This window comes from Notamacropus eugenii, chromosome 5, assembly GCF_028372415.1.
Source record: "Notamacropus eugenii isolate mMacEug1 chromosome 5, mMacEug1.pri_v2, whole genome shotgun sequence".
Classification (NCBI taxonomy): Eukaryota; Metazoa; Chordata; class Mammalia; order Diprotodontia; family Macropodidae; genus Notamacropus; species Notamacropus eugenii.
Genome location: NC_092876.1, coordinates 404457299 through 404478930, shown reverse-complemented (window position 1 = coordinate 404478930; position 21632 = coordinate 404457299).

The following is a 21632-nucleotide window of genomic DNA, read 5'->3' as shown; positions in this document are numbered from 1 at the left end:
AGCAAATCACTTTATTTATTTTATACATCTATATAGCTATGTGGCAGGGAAGGTAGGTGGTGCATAGACTGCCAGGCTTGGAGTCAGGGTGATCTGAGTTCAAATGTGGCCTCAAATACTTCCTAGCTGTGTGACCTTGGGCAATCTGGTCTGATTCAGTTTCCTCATCTGTAAAATGAGCTGGAGAAGGAAATGGCAAACCACTCTAGTATCTTTGCCTAGAAAACCACAAATGGAGTCACAAAGAATCAGACATGAATGAAATAACTGAAAAAGAAAAAAGGTATGTAGATCTATATGTATATGTGTGTGCGTGTAAATCCTATTTTTTCTTATGTGTAAACATGTTGTATTCCCCCAGTAGAATGCAAACTTCTTGAGGGTAGGAATTGTTATGTTATGCCTAGCACAGTGCCTTGCACAGAGTAGGTCCCTAAAAATTTTTGTTAATTTGAAATGAGCTTTGCAGATAAGGAAACTGAGACTCAGAGAAGTGAATGGTTGTCTGAGTCCCACAGCGAAGTCATTAACAAATTCTCAAACAAAATGGAAGTCTTCTTGCTCCAAGTCTAATGCTTTTTTCCAGCTATGTGGTCTCTATCCTCAAACTATGCAAAAACATAAAGAATCTATATTCCTATCGGAACCTGGAGGTCAAATGGAAGGTAAGCAGCTTGGAAGACAGGGAGGGAACGAGAAGGAAGCAAGACTTAAAGTACAGACATACACACTTAAGTTTGTACCCCTAAACATGCTGTTATTTGCTCTTCGACTGGGACTCAGTCTTAGCAATATCCACAGAATACAAATCTTTGGGAGATGTCAGAGGTGAGAAAATCACAATTAATTAGACCATCAAGGACTCTTCAGTGAAAACCTACTACATACAGAGTTCCTATTCCAGGTACTTAGAGATCTCTCTCTCTCTCTCTCTCTCTCTCTCTCTCTCTCTCTCTCTCTCTCTCTCTCTCTCTCTCTCTCTCTCTCTTTCACTCCCCTTCTCTCTCCCTCTCTCTCATCTCAATCTTAATTTTTCAAGGTATTTCTCCACCAGGGGAAGCCCTACCCAAGAGCTCCTGTTCTACAATGTAAGGTTTTAGAGTTGCCTTTAGGCCTTTAAAAGTTAAGTGACTTGGCCAGAATCGTATAATCTGTGTGCACGTATCAGAGACAGGACTTGAATCCACATTGTCTAGACACCAAGGACTGCCCTTTCTTCACCATGACTGTTTCTTATTGTGTAGTATACAAATATATGTGTGTGTCACATACACACACATATACTATCAATGCAAATGTAAGACATTGGTCCTACCCTCAAAGAACTCATGATCTAGATGGAAAGATGAGACAAACAGGCACAAAGAGAGACTTAACAGCTCAAGGCAGCATATGTTAAGTGCCAAATTAAGGATAACTTCTCCCACTCTAAGTGTTTCTTTTTTTTTCTTTTTTGGCCACAGATAGCAGCACTAACAACAAAACCATTTCCCTCTCTGTGGATCTTCTTAATTAAACAGAGTGAGCGGGTCCCCGAGTAGGCTTTCAAAGATGCAGGCTATTTTAAGGCTTAGGGGCTTCCCTCTGGACGAATGGAGGATTCCAGAACAACTCTGCTGTGACTCTTTGTGAAACCCTAACCGCATCTGACAGTGTGGACATCCCCTCCCCATCATGTGTCAGAGGCTCAGGCAATCGTGGGATAGCCTCAGGCCAGCCAGCAGCCTACAGAATTCACACTTGCTTTCCTGCCTGGGACCTGGATGACTGCAGAAATGAGGCCCTGCAGAGGAGGGAAATAATTACAAAGCTGTGAAAGTCAGTTCGTTTCAGGGGAACACGTGGAGGATGGAACTGGCCAAGTTTCATTTTGACACTTCTCAAGCAACCAGTCAGTTAATTAAAAAAAAAAAGAAAAAGTATTGAGCTCCCTCCCTACCCATGAGCCAATGTAAAAAGAAAAAAAAAATAGGCATAGGGACCAGAGGATTAAAACAGCTGCGATTTTCTTTGCTTTTACAACCCCCTTGAATCTGACTCTGAGTGGAACATTAATTCAAGTGGAATGAATGGATCTCACATCCAGGACCACTGTTCCTTAACAACATAATTTATTTTGGTCTGTCAGAACAAGTTAATCAGCCATATCATTCACTAAGAACAACAGACACTGGGATAGCTCCTTTCCAAACCCACCTACCTTATCTAGATGACCTGAATGAAGAAGCCTGTGAGGTGGAAGGGTTCTACTTTCCTATTTTATAGAGGAAATGAACAAGTGTTTCATCATCAGTTGCCACCTCTGTAAAATGGGGACAATAATGCTTTCAGTATTCTGCTGGTGAATCTTAATCCTCTATCAAAGTATGAATTGCTTTGTGTGGAGGGAAAGTCTTTTTTTGGGAGGGGGAAATTAAACAAAGGACTGAATAAAGAAATGAAAGAGTGGGCAGTGGAGAGAGCACAGGGCCTGCAGCCAGGAAGACCTCACCGGCCTCAAACATTTACTAGCTGTGTGACCCTGAGCAAGTTGCTCAACCTCTGCCTCAGTTGCCTCATCTATAAACTGGGCATAATGACAGCTCCTACCTCCCAGGGTTTCTGTGAGAATCAAATGAGATAATGTTTAGCACAGTACCTGGCCCGTAGTAAACACTATATAAATGTTTATTATTATTGCTAAATATCTAAACGCAGAGGGAAGGATGACCAGAAGAATGATCTTTATTTGGTCTGCGGTCAGAGAAGATATTAGGAATGTCTCTTTGGCTGGCCACTATCAGTTGTTTTCTCCTGGTTGGCTCCCTGATTCAGTGAAAGGTGGTAACCAGTTTCATAATGGAGATGCTTCAGAGTAAGAGAAAGGAAACCCCAGGTTGTCAGATCTATTCTGGTATCTTCATCTTGTTCAGTTGTGTCCAACTCTCCATGACCCCATTTGGGGTTTTCTAGGCTAAGACACTGGAGTGGCTTGCCATTTCTTTCTCCAGCTCATTTTACAGATGAGGAAACTGAGGCAAACAGGGTGAAGTGACTTGCCCAGGGTCACACAGTTAGTAAGTATCTGAGGCCAGATTGGATCTCAGGAAGATGAAGCTTCCTGACTCCAGGCCTTGCACTCTATCCACTATACCACCTAGCTGTATTTATCTAATCTGTCCCAAAACAAATATTAGCTGCGTCTATTCAATCAACCAATTATCGAACAGTGCCTACCATGTGCCAGGCACTGTGCTAAGTGTTGGAGTAACAGAAAGAAATAAAAGACAGTCTCAGCCTTCAAGGAGTTTATAATCTAACAAGGGAGACAATATACAAACAAATATCTACAAAACAACCTTCATACAGGAAAAATAAGAAATAATTAAGGCAGGGCAGGCACTGGAATTAAGAGGGGTTGGGGAAGACTTCCTGTAGAAGGTGGGATTTTAGTTGGGACTTAAAGGAGATGAGAAGGGAGAGCATTCCATGCCTGGGGAAGAGCCAGAGAGAATGCCCAGAGAGCTGAGAGATGGAGTGTCTTATTTGTGGAAGAGCCAAGAGGCCAATGTCATTGGATCAAAAAGTATATGTCAGAGAATAAGGTGCAAGAAGACTGGAAAGGAAGGAAGGGGATAGGATGTGAAAAGTTTTGAAAGTCAAACAGAGCCTTTTGTATTTGACCCCAGAAATGAAAGCTCTATAGCTCTTTTTAGAAATCTGTCCTAATCCCATGCTAAATGACGTCTATCATTATGGTAAACCTCAGTTTTCTCTGTTTCATTCCCCTATTTCTAATCATGCATTGTAGTGTAACTCAGTGCTCTGCACACCATAGATTACTTACATATTTAGTCTACTTTAAAAAAAAGTCTATTGTAAGAGGCATGCCCAAATCACCTAAATTGGAGAAACCCATGTGGGAGATAGATACCACTTTGGAGAGAGGTAGAAGCTGCCTTGAGTTTGCATTGACTGCATAGCTGGAATTGATTTATATTTAAAATGATCAGATGTGGAATAAGCTCACTTATTCTTTCTAACAGCATGGGGGGATGAGGGGTGGGGATGGGTTGAAGGTCCTGTTTATCTAAGCATGATACCCTGGACTGACCATAAAACACTTTGACGTCTAGAGAAAGAGGCTCAAGGATTTAGTCAGTTTCATTTGTCTTTTTTGCTTTTAGGAACAGGTAGCAGACCGAGGAGGTAGGGTTCTAGGTCAGAAGTTATTGTTAGCACAGGAGGAAAGCCTGAGCCAAGGGGACTGGGAACCTAGAACTTGTTGAGACTACTCTGTATAGGAACTGAGTTAAACTGTAAATCTTATCATTGATTCCATCTTAGCATGGTGTAGAAATAGAAAGATGGTAATACTTAATCAGCAGGTAAGCTCGAGGGGGTCCACTCCTTGTTTTTTTCTACAGCTCTCCAGGCACATTTTCACAGTTGGATGGAGAACCGTAAGAGAGATATTTGCTGAGAAAGTCTTATACTGATGGGTTTGGCCTGGCAAGGTTTATGTTGAATTGTACCTTGAACAAATACTTAAGGGATAGTATTTTTATCTGTCATGTGTAGCCTATTCCTTAGAATTCCCCAAGTCTAACACCCCAGGGTAAAGTACAAGGTAGTATAAGAGAGGATTATGATCACCCCTTTTCCCATTGGAGGGAATGTGTATATATTTGTAATTGTTATACCTCTGAAATAAATATCCTTCTGTTAATTCTGATCTGGCTCTTAAGTGGATACATATGGAACTGGGGTGCAAGGGACCCCTAATATTGGGGCTTGAGCTAGTGGTAAAGAAATTTGACATCTCCCAAAACCCACTTAAGGGTACCAGAGAATCCTGGGGGAAGGGTGAAATGCAGTAGACTTGACCTGCAGAACTAGGTGGCAGAGTGTTCTCTGTTTGACTGTTATTTTTATAATGCTTTAATTCATAGAAATCTTTTCACAATCATGTTGTAGGTAGGTAGTCAAAGTGTCATTATCTTTATGGTGTATATTGGGGAAGTTACACTTGAAATACTAAAGTGATTTGCCCAGACTCACACAGTTAGTAAGTGGCAAGTAAAGCCTGAATTTGAACCCAAACTCATTCCACTATGCCATCACAACCTTTAAGTCAATTGATTTAAAACATTCTTTCTTTCTTTAAGTAAAATTGCCCCAGATCTTTGCTTCAAAAGCATCATCTTCCATCTTTTTAATTATTCTGTTGCCTGATCCTCCATATTGTGTTCAGTTTCTTTGTCTCGTTCGTAAAATGTATGCGTAATGAGAGCTTAGTGTAACAGATGGTTTATTTAGAGAATCCTAGAGTCTTAGCATAGTAGAGCTGAAAGAGACCATAAAGACCAGCTAGTCCAACCTCCTTATTTTTAAAATGAAGAAACCAGGACTCAGAAAACCTGAGGCTTAATTTGCCTGAAGTCACACAGCTAGTTTGAGGGAGTGTCAATTGTGCACATGCTCACTTTCAGCTCTTGCTACTTTTTCCTAGCCCTTGTATGTCATATACTTGTCATAATATAGCTCCGTTTCCTAATTATTTTCTTTTATCATAGAATCAATCATAGAAACTTAGAGGTAGAAAGGACCTCAGAGGGCATATACCTTTTGTTCCTGTTGGTCAGTTGCTTCAATGGAGTCTGACTCTTCATGACCCCATTGGCATTTTCTTGGTGAAAATACTAGAATAGTTTGCCATTTTCTTCTTCTTCCACCCATTTTGCAGATGAAGAAACTAAGGCAAACAAGGTTAAGTGACATGCCCAAGATCACACAGCTAGTAAGCATCTGAGGCCAGATTTGAATTCAGGAACATGAGTCTTCCTGACTCCAGGGCTGGCACTCTACCCATTGGACCACCTGGCTGCCATTTCAACCCCTATTGAAAATAGTAATAATAATAAAGGATGATGATGATGGTGGTGGTGGTGGTGGTGGTGATGATAATGATTAGCATTTTTGGTAACTCAATGCTTTTTATTTTTAATTGATGAAATAAAACAAGCATTTCTATAATGGTAGAATAAAAAAAAGATGATTGCACATGAAACTGCAATATCTGTTATGTACAACTTATTATTCCTTTTAAATATGGAATAGTTATCGTGTAACTTCCCTTTTTTCTCCTTTTTTCCTTCCCTCCCCCGACCCTAGAGATGGCTACCATTAGACATACATACGTGCACATACACACATGTGTACATACATATATATGTGTATATATACATATATATGTAAAATCATTTTATACATGCTTCTATTTATCAGTTCTTTCTCTGGAGCCAGTGTCTTCTTTCATAGGTCTTTTATAGTTAATTTGAGTATTTATAATAGTCAAAATGACTCATACAGTGCTCTAATGTTTGCTAAGCACTATATACATATAACCTCATTGAATCCTCACAAAACTTTTGTGATCTAGGTGCTATTTATTATTATTTAAATAGAATAATATTTATGAAATATCATCCTTATTTTACAGATGAGGAAACTGAGTCAGACTGATTTGCCCAAGGTTACATAGCTAGTAAGTGTCTGAGACAGGATTTGAACTCAGGTCTTTCTGATTCCAAGTCTAACACTCCATCTGCTGAACTCTACAACATTTCCAACAAGTGTCTATTTAAAGACCAGTTTGATGGGGAGCTCATTATTTCCTGAGACAGTTCATTCTATTTTTGAATACCAAATTCAAAGAAAGTTTTCCCTTACTTTGTGCCAAGGCAGCAGTGCTGAATGGCTAATTTGTTCAATTTATAAACAGTCTATGGAGCAAAGAAAAGTGAATACTTTTACTTTTAATTCTATGAATTTAAAAGTCCAAGGTGTATTGTTCTAACAAGACTCTTTCTCTGGTGATCCTGGGAAAGAGACTGACGAACTATCCCACAGGTTACAACCCATTGCCATAGAATCATAGAATGTCATAGTTGGAAGGGACCCTAGAGATAGACTAGTTAAATTCATTCATTTTAATGATGAAAAAAACAGAGACTAAGTAACTTGACCAGTCAGCCTCACAGCTACAACTGGACAAGACTAGGCTTTAGTGTTAAAAGATTTTAGTGTGAATCCTAGCTCTGCTAAAATACTACCTATGTGGACAAGCCAGCTCTCTGGGCCTTAGCTTTCCCATCTGTAAAAAGAGGGCTTTGAACTAAAAAACCTCTAAAGAACCCTTCTAGGGTAAAATTCTCTGCTCTTAGGACCACTGTGGGAAGTTCTTTCTGTTCTGAAGCTGAGGTCTCCAGATTTCTGCTAGCCCAATGCTTTTTATTACTAGATCATGGTGTTTTCCTAGACCTTTCTAAATAGATGCTATAAATCTTTCACTTCTCCAAGCAACACACATAGGGAGAAAAGGTGGTAGGGAGTTATCAGTCTCACCTGTAAGCTGATTTCCAACTGAGATATCGCTAAAATAACTGCCACTTTCCCCATGGGACCTTGAAAGAGCTGTCAAAGCTTGCTGGTCCATCATCTCATCTTATCATTGATTCCATCTTAGCATGGTGTAGAAATAGAAAGATGGTAATACTTAATCAGCAGGTAAGCTCGAGGGGGTCCACTCCTTGTTTTTTTCTACAGCTCTCCAGGCACATTTTCACAGTTGGATGGAGAACCGTAAGAGAGATATTTGCTGAGAAAGTCTTATACTGATGGGTTTGGCCTGGCAAGGTTTATGTTGAATTGTACCTTGAACAAATACTTAAGGAATAGTATTTTTATCTGTCATGTGTAGCCTATTCCTTAGACTTCCCCAAATGCTATTGCTGCTGCCAACAACTACATAAGCAAAATTAGCGTTAGAATTCTAACAAGAAGGTATTGGTGAGTATAATATCTTTCAGTATTTTTCAGTGCATGCAGCACATTTATGTATTTCTAAATATGTGCCTTATGGTATAAATGGTGATGGTCCTGTGGTGAAGGTGTCTGCTGATAAAAATTATAACAAAGGGAAGAATTTATATTGGGGGAATGGGTAAGAAGGTCAACTCTCCTTTCCTATGACAAAAATATAGATTAAAAAAAATAAGATGTACACTTAGAAGACTCAATAGGTGACTTGGCTGTATGATTTGTGGTTTGGGATTTGGAGAAAAGGAACTTTGATTAGTGGCTAGGTTCAAACTAGAGGACGAGGGTAGACCAAATGACTTAACAGAAGTTAAAGAGGAAAAGGACCCAAGACACATGGAAACTTCAGTGAGATCCCATTCAGAGGAAGAGATCAAGCAGAAACTGAGAGCAGTCACTTGCTTGGCCCCAACAGTGAGGTCTTTGCAATATAGTCTTATGTCCTGTCAACCTGATTTTACAATAGTGGAACATTTAAAAGATAAATTCAAACTGAAGCCAAAGAAATTCTAGCATTTATTGAGTTCCAGCTGTGTGCAGAATACTATGCTAGGCACTAAGGGAGATAAAAAAAAAGCAGTTTTGATAAACATAATTCATCCTATGAATGAATTCCTTGATATATAATTCATTCTCTGAACAATCTAATAGGAGAATATGATGCACACATAATAATCCATGGTAAGTGTATTAGAGAAGTGCAGAATAAAATGTTATGTAAGATCTAAGGGGGAAGGTTATTACTATAAGGTATTAGGAACAGTTCTATGATTATTTAGCTTCAAGGCATTTGAATTAGAATTTAAAAGATGGACTACAATTCAGTAGAAAAATGGAGAAAGAATATTACATAGGAAATAATGTGAGCAAAGGAAGGAAGGTGGGGAAAAGGAGGAGTATTTTTCAGGGGAAGAGTAAATAGTTGAGTTTTACTGGAACATAGGGTTCTAGTCAAGGAAGGAGGAGAAATATGAGAAAAGGTTGGAAAGGGAGGTTAGTGTCAGATTGTGGAAGACTTGAAAGTTTGTACTTCATAAGATAGTCAGTGGGGAGCCACAGAAGATTTTTGAGCAAAGAAATGACATGGTATGTTGCCTTTTTTTTTTTTAACATTTGAAAAATCTAGATACATTCTTCTTGGGATCTAGATGTCATCAAATGGGATGGCAAGGACAACTGTGGGTCATGCATTTTGCATGATCCACATAAGCCTGTTTGAGAGTAGGCTAAAATAAGAGAAACATCTTGAGTACTAGGATAAATTGGAGAGAAATCCTAAGAATTTTGATTATGTCTGTGTTGGGCTTTGGAATGAGGCTCATGGAGCCTGGCTATCTAATTTTAAGATTGTTCATAAGTTTTCTTCTCATTTTCTTTATGCATATTTTTTTCCTATCAATTCCAAACACCAATAAAAGTATATTTTTTTAAAAAATAATTCTTCCATGACATTAAATAGATTAATAAAGATCACTGCCTTCTAATAGTGCTAAAATTAAAATTTAAAGCAATTTTGGGCAGCTAGGTAGCACAGTAAATAGAGTGCCAGGCCTTGTGTCAGGAAGACTCCTCTTCCTGAGTTCAAATCTGACCTCAGACACTTATATATGTAACCCTGCATAAGTCACTTAACCCAGTTTGCCTCAGTTTCTTTATCCATAAAAATGCGCTGGAGAAGGAAATGACAAACCATTCCAGTATCTTTGCAAGAAAACCCCAAATGAGATGATGAAGAGTTGGACACAACTGGAATGGCTAAACAACAAGAAGGGTGAAAATATAGTTCACCTAGTTCTCCCATAAAGCTTTCTTGGTTTCTTCCTTCTTTCATCTATGATTCCACAACTGACCATGTTCTTAGGTTGGTAATCAGTACAATGAAAGGAACTGGATTTCTCTCCTTTTCCTCTCTTGCACTTAGCCCCTGCCAATAATAGCTATTGCTTATAAGAAAGTGCAATCATTTTGTCTACAAAGACAATTCTACTGACTTCATGATTCAGATTAATTCAGCAAGCACTTGCACGTATAGTGAACCAGCATTGTGTTAGAAACCACTGGGAATACAAGCTAGATGGTATATGACATGTTTCTTGACACAATGGTTAGATAGACTTATTAAATTTTTTTTCCCAAGTAGAGGATGTTAGGGAATGGGAATCAAGGGATCAAGTTTTAAGACTTGTTTCATACTAGCTATGCGATGATGGGTAATCATCTCAATGACCCAGAAAATTCTAAATCTATAAGTTACAGATGAATTACTAATATTATGATCATTCCTCTAGATTTAGGGTTGTATATTGATAATTGATTTTTGCTTATTGTTAATGTAATTTTGCTTCTTAATGGGAAGAGCTTTCCCATCCATTAATAGGCCCATGTGACATGCTTAAGTCACATGGAAGCGTGAGTCACATGAGTCAAGTCATGTGGAACAGAAGGGGGTTGGGCAGGAAGGGTGGAATAGGAGGAGGCGGAGCTAGAGCAGAGCTGAGACGAAATTGATCAGACTGGTCAGAGCTGGAAAGCACAGAGGAAGGATTGTGAGTGTTTGTGGGAATGCCTGATAGTATGTATAGACTTCTTGGTTACTATGATGGATTTGGTTTTCTGATGTTGGGATTTGGCTTTCTCGTGTTTGAATAAATGTTTTGGTTCTGTCTTCCATGTGGAGAGTCTGTTATATTTTGTGACTCAGAACTGTGCTGGCATGTTCATAGCCACCATAGGTGCTTTGAATATCACCTTGGTGCTACAGGCTGGAAGAGATTATTGAGATTATCTACTTCAACTCTCCTTATATTTTACAGTTGAGGAAAATAAAGCACAGAACAGTTAGGGAATTTCCTCAAAGTTACACAAGAGATAAATGGTGGAGCTGTGGTTTGAATCCAGGCCCTTTGACTTTAAAAATCCAGCTTTTTTCCCCATTGGATCATTGGTGGAAGAAATTTCCATACCTAGTGCTTCCCATGATGATTAAATCATAGTTCCAGCTCCCCACTTCAATTTTTAAATTATAGAACAACCAACAAAATTACATAAAGGGTTATCTTCTAGCCTCCCACCTAAACTTTGGAAATATATTCACCAGGTACTTGGGGATGGAGGAAGGAAAGGAGAGGTGATATTGTGATTTTAATTTTTTATGGACCATCATACAATGCAGGGACTGTATGAGTGAATAAAGCATTAGTTATTCATTGGTTACAGATCAGTGATCAAGAAAGTCACTTTCTGAAGGTCATCACTAAAGCTCGACCTATATCTATACCTGTTCTCTTATATCTGTATTTTTATTTCCTGCAAAAGAAAACATAATTAAATAGCTATGACTTTTCTGGAAGTAGTGAGTTGGGATGCTATATGAGAAGATTTGCACATTTTTCTTAGAGACTTAGAATTTTAACTTCTGCAGGTACAGAAGATGTGAGGTACAGGTATACCAGGAGATGAGCACAAGTGTTGTCAGTGGGAAAAACCATCTCAGTTAGTCAAACCTTTATTAAGCACCTGCTGTTTGCCATGCACTGTGCTAAGTACTGGAGATACCAAGAAAGGCAAAAGATAGTCTCTGCCCTTGAGAAGCTCATGATCCAATGGGGTGCCTTTCTGGTCCTGGTGGAGATATAAAATCATCTATATGTCACCTGACCAGTTCAAGAGAAACTATTCAATGAGGACTTGGGCCCTGTGGTGGGTTTTAAGAAGACTTAGGGGCCTTCTCTGGCGTTATCTGCAGGGACTTACCTATGTATGTGTTTCTCCACAATAGAATGTAAACTCCTTGATGGAAGGAAAATTTTTTGGTTTTATTCTTTTATCCTTAACAGTCAGCACAGAGCCTACTTCAGAATTGGCCCTTGATAAATGCCCATTGAATGAACAGACTCGAAAGAAGCCCCTGTAGTGTTTGTGGGTATGAGGCGAGTGGCTGTCAGGGTGCATGGTGAAGTATTCTTAGGGGTGTTTTAAGGGGCCAGGAATTTAAACTTAAGTTTCTTTCTTATTAGGTTCTTTTCAGCCCCCTGATTCTATTTTGAAATTTTCTTGCATATTTAATTTGAGACTTGTAATGCTGTGACATTTTTTTCCCCCAAGTTGAGAGTTTTTGTGATAATTTGTGATTTTAAAAATGCCTCTGTGGGCCTGTATCAATCCTGTCATCTTTTAAAAAATGCTAATAAGGTTTTACTTAGCCTCATTCTAAGTAGTTCTAACTACTGAATTGAACTTTAAGTTCCACATATAGGATCTTTTCCCCTGGCTATCCACACTTCCCCCAACCTTGAGAATGAAACCTTTAAGCCCAATCATGTGTTGGTCTCATTTCTACCCTACAGGCACCTCAAGGCACATGACAAATTGTGGATTTGGGGTCAGGCAGATATGTCCAGAAAAAGAAGTGGCATCTATCAGTAAAAACAAAATATGCTAAAAATGTTGATTTCTTAAACAAGAAAAACTAATGAAAATAGAGCAGTTTATATACATAAAATCTATATCAAATTGCTTACAGTCTCAAGTAGGGAGGAAGAGAGGGAGGGAGGGAGAGAATTTGGAACTTAATTTTTAAAAAGAATGTTAAAAATGTTTTTTACATGTAACAAGGAAAAAATAAAATGTTATTAAAAAAGAAAATAGAGCATTTTTTTCTCTCTGCTGATGGCAAAGAAATTTATTAATAAACTTTTTTTCTTTCTGCCTTTAGCATTTTCTAGGATTACAGGTAGCAGGCATATGCAATTAGAGATTTGTTATGTCACCCCAGAGGACTTGAGCTGGCTATACTAGAGGGTTGAATTTATCTGATGGGATTTCAAAGAAGCCCCTGTCCCCTCAAATGTCTTTTTAATTTGTTTCAGGTTGCTTGAAATTTCTTGAAAGCTGGGCACAAAGCTTCTCATTACACAATTAAAGATAGGGTTTAAAATGTAAATACTCCTAATAGAATGAACACATTGACCTAAATTCGCACCAGGAAATAATAACTACTAGCCAGTCATTCCCAGACAGATCAGGGTTAGAGGAGAGATCGCTTCATTTATTTTGTCTAAGGTAGGCCCAGGGAAAGATGGAGCATATATTCATCTTTGCCATTTAACTCCCCAGTATTTAAAAAAGTCCTTCTCTAAGGTATTTCTTCCAAAAGAAGGTTGATAGTGGATTGTGTATATAACCAGCACTGTCAGTCAATGTCATTAAGAATTTAGAAGACCTCCTATGTGCCAGGCATTTGTGCTAAGCTCTGAGAATAAAAGAAAAGGCAAAAAACACTCCTTGCCCTTAAGAAAATCGCAGTTTAATGGTTTTTGAATAATTATCTAGCCTGGGAATATTTGCTGATTTAACACCTTCATTAGATTTATAGAATAACTCTTGTGAACCTAATGATTGAAGAAGTAGTTCCTATAACAGCAGAGGTAGCCTGGACTTGGTATCAGGAAGACCTAAATTCAAATCCCCAACACAAATACTTCCTAGCTTTATGATCTTAGGCAAGTCACTTAACCTCTCTATGACTCAGTTTCCTTTATGTAAAATGAAGAGGGTGGACTGGCTGACCTCTTATGGGTCCATTCCAATTCTATTACATGTAATTTTTAATGCATTATGATCTGAGAAGGATGTATTGATTATCTCTACCTTTCTGCACTGGATTGTGAGATTTTTATGTCCTAGTACATGGTCAATTTTTGTAAATGTTCCATGTACCGCTGAGAAAAAGGTATATTCCTTTCTATTCCCATTCAGTTTTCTCCAAAGATCTATCATATCTACCTTATCCAGAGTTTTATTTACCTCCTTAACCTCTTTCTTGTTTATTTTGAGGTTAGATTTATCAAGTTCAGAGAGGTGGAGGTTGAGGTCCCCCACTAGTATAGTTTTGCTGTCAATTTCTTCCTTCAACTCCCCCAACCTCTCCTCTAAGAATCTGGATGCTGTACCACTTGGAGCGTACATGTTTAGTAATGATATTGCTTCATTGTCTATGGTGCCTTTTAGCAGGATATAGTTTCCATTCTTATCCCTTTTGATTAGATCTATTTCTGCTTTTGCTTTGTCTGAGATTAGGATTGCTACTCCTGCCTTTCTTACATGAGCTGAAGCACAATATATTCTGCTCCACCCTTTGACCTTTATCCTATGTGTGTCCCCCCGTTTCAAATGTGTTTCTTGTAAGCAGCATATTGTTGGATTATGGCTTTTAATCCATTCTGCTATCTGTCTCCGTTTTATGGGAGAATTCATTCCATTCACATTCACAGTTATGATTACAATCTGTGTATTTCCCTCCAACCTCTTTCCCACCATTTGTGCTTTTAGCTCTCCCATCTCCCTTCCCCTCCTCAATAGTATTCACTTTTCACCCCCTTCTCCTGCAGCCTTCCCCTCCTTCTTTTAGCCCCCCTCCCTTTTACTCCCCTTTACTCTTATTGCTTCTTCCCTCCCTTTTAGCCTCCCTCCCCTTTCTTCCCCCTTTCCCTCCTACTATCTATAGAGCTAGTTAGGATTATCTACTTAAGATTATTGTTCCCTCCTTTAAACAAATCAGATGAGAGTACCTCTCAAACAATGCTCATCTCCCTCCCCTCCTTCCCTCTACTATAGTTTTGTACTTCTTCCTGTGATGTAATTTGCCATTTTCTGCTTCCTCCTTTTCACACCTCCTATTACAATCCCTTCTCATACTTAAATCATATTTTTGACATGACATCATTTACTTTATACCCGTTCCCTCTATGTATATCCCTTTTATCATAATAGCTGCACAGTTCTCAAGATTAACAGGTATCATCTTCCCTTATAGGGAGGTAAACAGTTTACCCTAATTGAGTAACAAGTTTTTGTTTTTGTTTTCTCCCCCCTGTTTACCTTTTTATGATTCTCTTGAGAATTTGAAGATCAAATTGTCTATTGAGTTCTGGCGTTTTGGTCAGGAAGCTCTGGAAATCCCTTATTTCGTTGAATGACTTTCTCCTTGCCTGAAATGTTATGCTGAACTTTGCTGGGTAGTTGATCCTTGGTTGAAGTCCCAACTCCTTTGCCTTACGGAATATTGGGTTCCAATTCTTTCGATCTTTTAATGTAGAAGCTGCAAGGTCCTGTGTGATCCTGACTGTATGTCCTTGATATTTGAATTGTTTCTTTCTGGCTGCTTGTAGTATTTTCTCCTTCACTTGATAGCTCTGGAATTTGGCAATGACATTTCTTGGGGTTTTGAGTTTGGGATCCCTTTCGGGAGGGGAATGGTGGATTCTTTCAATGACTATTTTGCCCTCTGAGTCTAGTACTTCTGGGCAGTTTTCCTTGATGATTTCCTGGAAGATATTGTCCAGACTCTTTTCTTCATCATGGGTTTCTGGCAGGCCAATAATTCTTAAATTTTCTCTCCTGGATCTATTTTCCAGGTCAGTTGTTTTTCCAATTAAATATTTTACATTTTCTTCTATCTTTTCATTCTTTAGATTTTGTTTGACTGATTCTTGCTGCCTCATTGAGTCATTAGTTTCTACTTGCCCAATTCTAATCTTCATCGTATTGTTTTCTTCAGTTAACTTTTGCATCTCCTTTTCCATCTGACCAATTTTTCCCTTTAAGGAGCTATTTTCTCCATTTAATTTTTGTACTTCCTTTTCCATTCTACCAATTTTCCCAGTTAGGTTTTGTGTTTCCTTTTCCATTTGATCAATTTTCCCAATTAGGTTTTGGGTTTCCTTTTCCATTTGATTAACTCTTCCTTTTAGGGAATTATTTTCTCCAGTTAATTTTTGAACTTCCTTTTCCATTTGTTCAATTTTCCTTTTCAAAGTGATGTTCTCATCAGTGAATTCTTTTTTTATAATTTTAAAATCATTGGTCAGTTTTTCTTCTATTTCCTTCTTCAGCTGTTCTTGGAAAGCTAGTTATGCTTGCGAGAGGTTCATAGTCCCTTCTGAAGTTTCAGATGGAAGTACAGTCTCAGCTCTGACCTCTTTGGTGTTTGTGTTTTGGTCCTTATCCCCATAGAAAGATTCTATGGTTTTTTCTACCTTCTGCTTTTTCCTATTCATGATGTTGGCTGAGTGTTGTAGCTTCTGGTTCTTTCAGTCAGAAGATATAGAACTTTGTGTTGAGCTGATGTGTGAAAAAGCTAAAAGCAGGTTTTTGTTTTTTGTTTCCCAGATCAACCCTGGGGTTAGCTTGTTAAGTGTGTGGGAGGGGTGGTCTGGTCACAGGAGATCTCCTCAGCTGTACTGAGGCAAAGGCAAGCTCTGGGGATGATGATCCCAGCTTCCCTATTGTCTTCCCTTTTCCCCTGGAGGGCTGAGGCACGCCTACATGCTAATGTGTGTTCCCACCCCTCCTGGGGCTTGTCTCCCCAGCGCTGAGGCTTGCCTGGGTCTCAGTGCGAATTTTCTCTGCCCTGGGTCCTCTGTCCTTCCGGATTGCCTCCACCACAGTAGGAAGAATCCCCCTTTGCTATTTTCCTAGCCTCTGGTGTTATGAGACTATTTGCCCCCTTCTGCTATTCCCGCTGATCCAGGATTTTTCTGGGGAAATATTTTATGGTTCTTTCACGGTCATCAGGGGGGAGGAGAGAGCATTTACTGATCACTCCGCCATCTTGGCTCCTGGAAGTTCAAGTAGGTGACTTACCGAAGTTTAGTCTTCAGGCTGAAGGTTTCAAGGGCTGCTGTGCTGATATCTGGCGCTCAGCGGCTCTCACCGGCTCGGTTTGGCTGGTCTCCTGCTCCGCTGGTTCCGCCCGCCGCTCTCGGGCTTCTCAGGTCCCTTCTGTCTCGCTGTGCTTACCACGCTGTGCTGTGAGCTGGGGGCTCACCCTCATGGAACAGATCCTTCCCGTGGACCTTCCAGTCTAACCTGGGCTCCAAATCAGTCAAAGTCTGTCACCCACTGGATTCTGTACCTCCAAAGTTTGGTCAGATTCTCCTTTCAGAGATATCCAGAGGAATTTGTCCAGGAGCTTAGGTGAGTCGTTGCTTTCACTCCGCCATCTTGGCTCCGCCCCCCATTCCAATTCTAAATCTCTATTTTGATATTCCATACCCCTTCTCTGACTCCTTCCCAAGTCAATCTTGGTGAACAGCCTGCAGATCTTTTTCTTTTCTTGGTCATAGGGAATTCAGGATAAAACTATCATTCACTCAGTTACCAAAAAATCTTGGTACATATGTATTCTACCATGCCACTCTCTCCTCCTTAAGAGCTTTCCATGGCCCTTTGTTGCCTCTAGGATAAAATACCAACTCTACAGCTTGATATTTAAAGCCCTTCACAGTTCTGGATTCAGTCTACAGTTCCAGGCTTCTTTCACTTTATTGACAATATAAATTGTCAAATCTGGCTTACTTCCTATTTCCTATACTAGATATTCCATAGTTCAGCATCATAAAGTGATAAAATTTCATCAGTGGAAATGATGTCAATGAAGAAGCATTAATGTCTATTTTTCAGCAGCAACCTAAAGACCATGAGGTTTTTCCATTTGACTTGAGGTTTGAAATCTTCCATAGGTGTTGTCTCCCCCATTCAAATATAAGATCCTTGAAAGCAAGAATTACTTTCCTTTTTTTTGGGAGGGCGTGTCTGCGGTGCTTTGCATATTTACTGTTGTTCAGTCTTTTCAGGCATGTCTGTCTCTTCATGACCCTATTTGTCAAAGATACTGGAGTTGTTTGCCATTTCCTTCTCTAGCTCATTTTACAGGTGAGGAAACTGAGGCAAACAGGGCTAAGTAACTTGCCAGGGTCACACAGCTAGTAAGTACCTGAGGAAGGATAGAAGAGTCTTCCTCACTTCAGGCTGTATCCACTGTGCCACCTAGCTGTCCCTTTGCACATAGTAAATGCTTAATAAATACCTTATTTCTTCCTTCCATCTCCCATTCTGGACAATATCTTTGTACAGGCTGTCCCTGTGCCTGCAATGAACTCCTTCTTTTCCACCCTTTGTTAGAATCTCTTGTTTCTTTCAAGGATCAGTTCATTGGTTACCTCCTCCAGGAAACCTTGCCTGATTCCTCCCTAGTTGTTCATGCTGTCTTCTTTATCAAATTATATGCATGTGTGCCTGTATGTGTGTATATAAACATGTTTATATAAACATATATACACACATGTTTATACACATATAGACACATATATGTATATACACACATATGTGTGTGTATATGTATATCTATATCTAGATATTTACATATAGATATATATACTGGTCTTCCAGTAGAACATGAGCTTTGCTGGATTGGATTGGATTGGACTGGATTGGATTGCCTGTGCTCACTTGAACAGTAGATAGCAGATTCTAATTCAGGTCTTCTTTTTTCAAATCCATTGTACTTGAATCTACACTATTATTTAGCCTCTCAACTTTCAAGAAGCAGAGGGAGTTGGAGCAAAATGTTAATTCACTTAATTTCCTGAAGTTTTGGCTTCCTAATCTTTCAGAGTTCTCTTGGCTTTGAACTTTCTGGTAATAGATTTACTTGTCTGGTTCCCCCATTAGGATAACCTTCCACCACTCCAGTTAGATTGTAACTGATCTTCATTGACTTTCAACCTTGCCTGCCTTGCCTCAAGTAAGAATTATACCTTCTTTCCCTCAGAAGGTTTCTCTAATTACTGGCTTAATTACTGATTTAACTGGGAATCTCAGGCTATCCTAGGATATTTTACAAGCTGTCAATGTGATGAAGTATGCTTATTGGTGGAGAGAATGCTGATAGGATGCAATGACTACCTGAAAATGGGGTTGGAGATGAAGCTTCTTGGCTTGAATGTGATTTGAGACAGATTCCAGGGAAGAGAGAAAGACTTTAGAAATCAGGCACCTGTTAAGCCAGCTACCCCTGCATAGTTGTGTTTTCCAAAGTCAGCACTCTATGCACCAATTAGGAATTGGGTCAGTAGCATGAAAAATGATCTAGGCTTGTCTGACAGTCCATCTTGCATGGGTTCATGCCTGAACTCCTTTGGGTAGGGTTTGGTAGACCTAAAGATCAAAAGAATGGAGGTTTGATGAATGTGTCACAGAGGAGAGAAGGAAGATCTTTTGAATGTTTGGGAGAAACATAAAAGGAGCATAATTCTTCCTATGAAGGATGGGGTCTGGGGCAACTAGGTAATAGCAATGGATAGAGTGCCAGGCCTGGAGTCAGGAAGACTCATCTTCCTGAGTTCAAATCTGACTTCAGATACTTACTGGCTGTGTGACCTGAGGTAAGGTACTTAACCCTGTCCGCCTCAGTTTTCTCATCTGTAAAATGAACTAGACAAGGAAATGGAAAACCACTTTATTATGTTTGCCAAGAAAATCCCAAATGGGATCACGAAGAATTGGATGCTACTGAAACAATTGAACAACAACAAATGAAGAAAAGATTGCATCTTCTGAGGAGGGACATAGCAGTTGTCATGCTCTGTGGAATTAGAGTGATTTCCAAGTGCCATAAAGAATCTGAGAGTGACCACTGGAAGAAGAGATGGGGCTCCCTAGTGAGAGGTATAGAAGCCACTAAGTACCAACCAGACATCTATAAGTGGAATGCATGCTCCCTCCCTGGGGCATGCTCTCAGGATGTGTCCAAGAGCTTTGTGAAGTTTGGCAAACCTGGGCACTACTTCCCACTAATGATAATACATGAGGGTAAAAAGAGATAGTCCCAAAGAGAATCTCTATGTATTAACAGCATAGAAGGTTGGATTTTAGAGGCAAAGATGGCATTTTTCACCATTGTAGTCAACTGAATTTTAGATGAAAACAACATAGGCTACGGGAAGTAATCTGCTGGCTAAGAAGATGGCGTCAGAAAAATAATATTTGACTTTTTGGACCATGATCTAAGACTAGGGAATGAAAGGCTCTTGACCAGGTTTTGAAGTACATCCAATGAAGGAACATTTATCTGCAGAATGGCTGAGAGGATTAGGAGAGTTTTAAGCTAAAAAAAAAGAACAGAAAACAAGAAAATCCTCTGATACTGCTACTAAATCAGAGCAGAGGCAATATTGTTCAGTTGTGTCTGAGTGAACAAAAGGTAGTGTTGTTCAGTCATGTCTGACCCTTTGTGACTCTATTTGGGTTTTCTTTGGCAAAGACATTAGAATGATTTGCTATTCCCTTCTCCAGCTCATTTTACAGATGAGGAAACTGAGGCAAACAGGGTGAAGTGATTTGCCCAGGGTCACACAGCTAGCAAGTGTTTAAAACCAGATTTGTCAGGAAGATGAGTCTTCTTGACACTAGAAAGGGTACTCTATCCACTCTGTGACCTAGCTGCTCCATTCAATAAAAAGTCCATCGCTGTTCAATAATTTGTGAATATAACCTCTTTGAGCCTTGGTTCCTTTACCTGTAAAATAAAAGAATTGGATTAGATAGCCTTGGAATTCTCCTCCACTTCTAAATCTGTGATCCTATAATCCTGTGGTTTTATGACTATTAATAACTCATACCTGCTTAAGAGGAACAGGGTGGAAGGGGATGTAGAGTGACAACATATGCCAAGAAGAAATTCATCTGTATGGAAATGTACTCAAATGAGGGAGGAGGCATGGTGGAAAGCCTTTGGAAAAGGGTAAAATGAGAGAGAAACAGAGGTAATGTGCTAGAGGGAATATAGTACAAGTCAGCAGGCAGCAGGCAGAATTAAATTATGTGTTCATGAGACAGCACACTGGAAGCATGCAGGCAACATGTAGTAATGGGGGACTTTAAGTATCAGGGTACCTTCTGGAGGTTTCTGCTTCAAGTGGAACGGTTGGTAAAATTCTTTCCTTGCTTAGGTGATAATTTCATCCTTCAGATGAAGAGAAATACTATTCTGGTCCTGATTCTGACCTATCAGGGGGGACTGATGAGTGAAGGGGAAATAAAGGAAGCCCAAGGAGAGAAAGGGTTATGCTATGTGATAAATAAATGAAAGAATAGCAGGCATTTTCTGACCCGTATGCTAGAAGATTTGAACTTTAAAGCACATTTCCAGGACTCTGAGATAGGCTAGAGAGAATCCTGAAATGCAAGTTGGCTCAGGAAGTCTAGAAGGTTCTTTAGAAGAAAATTCTTGTGATCAAAGGAACATGAAAAGACACTATCCTCTGTTTCCTTGCATAGGTGGGTTCATTGGTCTGAAACACTGCAAATAATATGAGACATTTTTTTGTGTTCTTTGGTTTTACTGATCCTTTTTTCCTCTTTTCTCTCTCCTCCTTTTTTTCATTATTGTAAGAAATGGTTCTTCAGAAGAGGGTAGAAGAAAGGATGGAGGAGAAAATTTAAATGATATATAAATTGGTGATACCAGTAAAAATCTAATGAAAGAAAAAGTACAACACAAAAGATAAGAAGGGGGGAGACCCATGATCAGAGCAGTTTCAACACTGTTATGTTACATTAAATATATACTTTTAATATTCATTGTTTAAATAAAATCTTGAGTTCCAAATATGTTCCTCCCCTCCTTTCCATCCCTCTTCCCTAAGACAGTAAGCAGTATTATATAAGTTAAATATGTGCAATCATGTAAAATATATTTTCACATTAGTCATGGAGTGAAAGAAGAAACAGATCAAAAGGGGAAAAAGGCTATGAAAAAGATATAGTTAAAATGGTATGCTTCGATTTGCATTCTGACTCTATCAGTTCTTTCTCTAGATGTGGAGAGCATTTCCCATCATGAGTCTTTTGGAATTGTCTTGGATCTTCGTATTGCCCAGAAGAGCTAAGTCATTCATAGTTAATCACTGCCAAATGTTGCTGTTACTGTG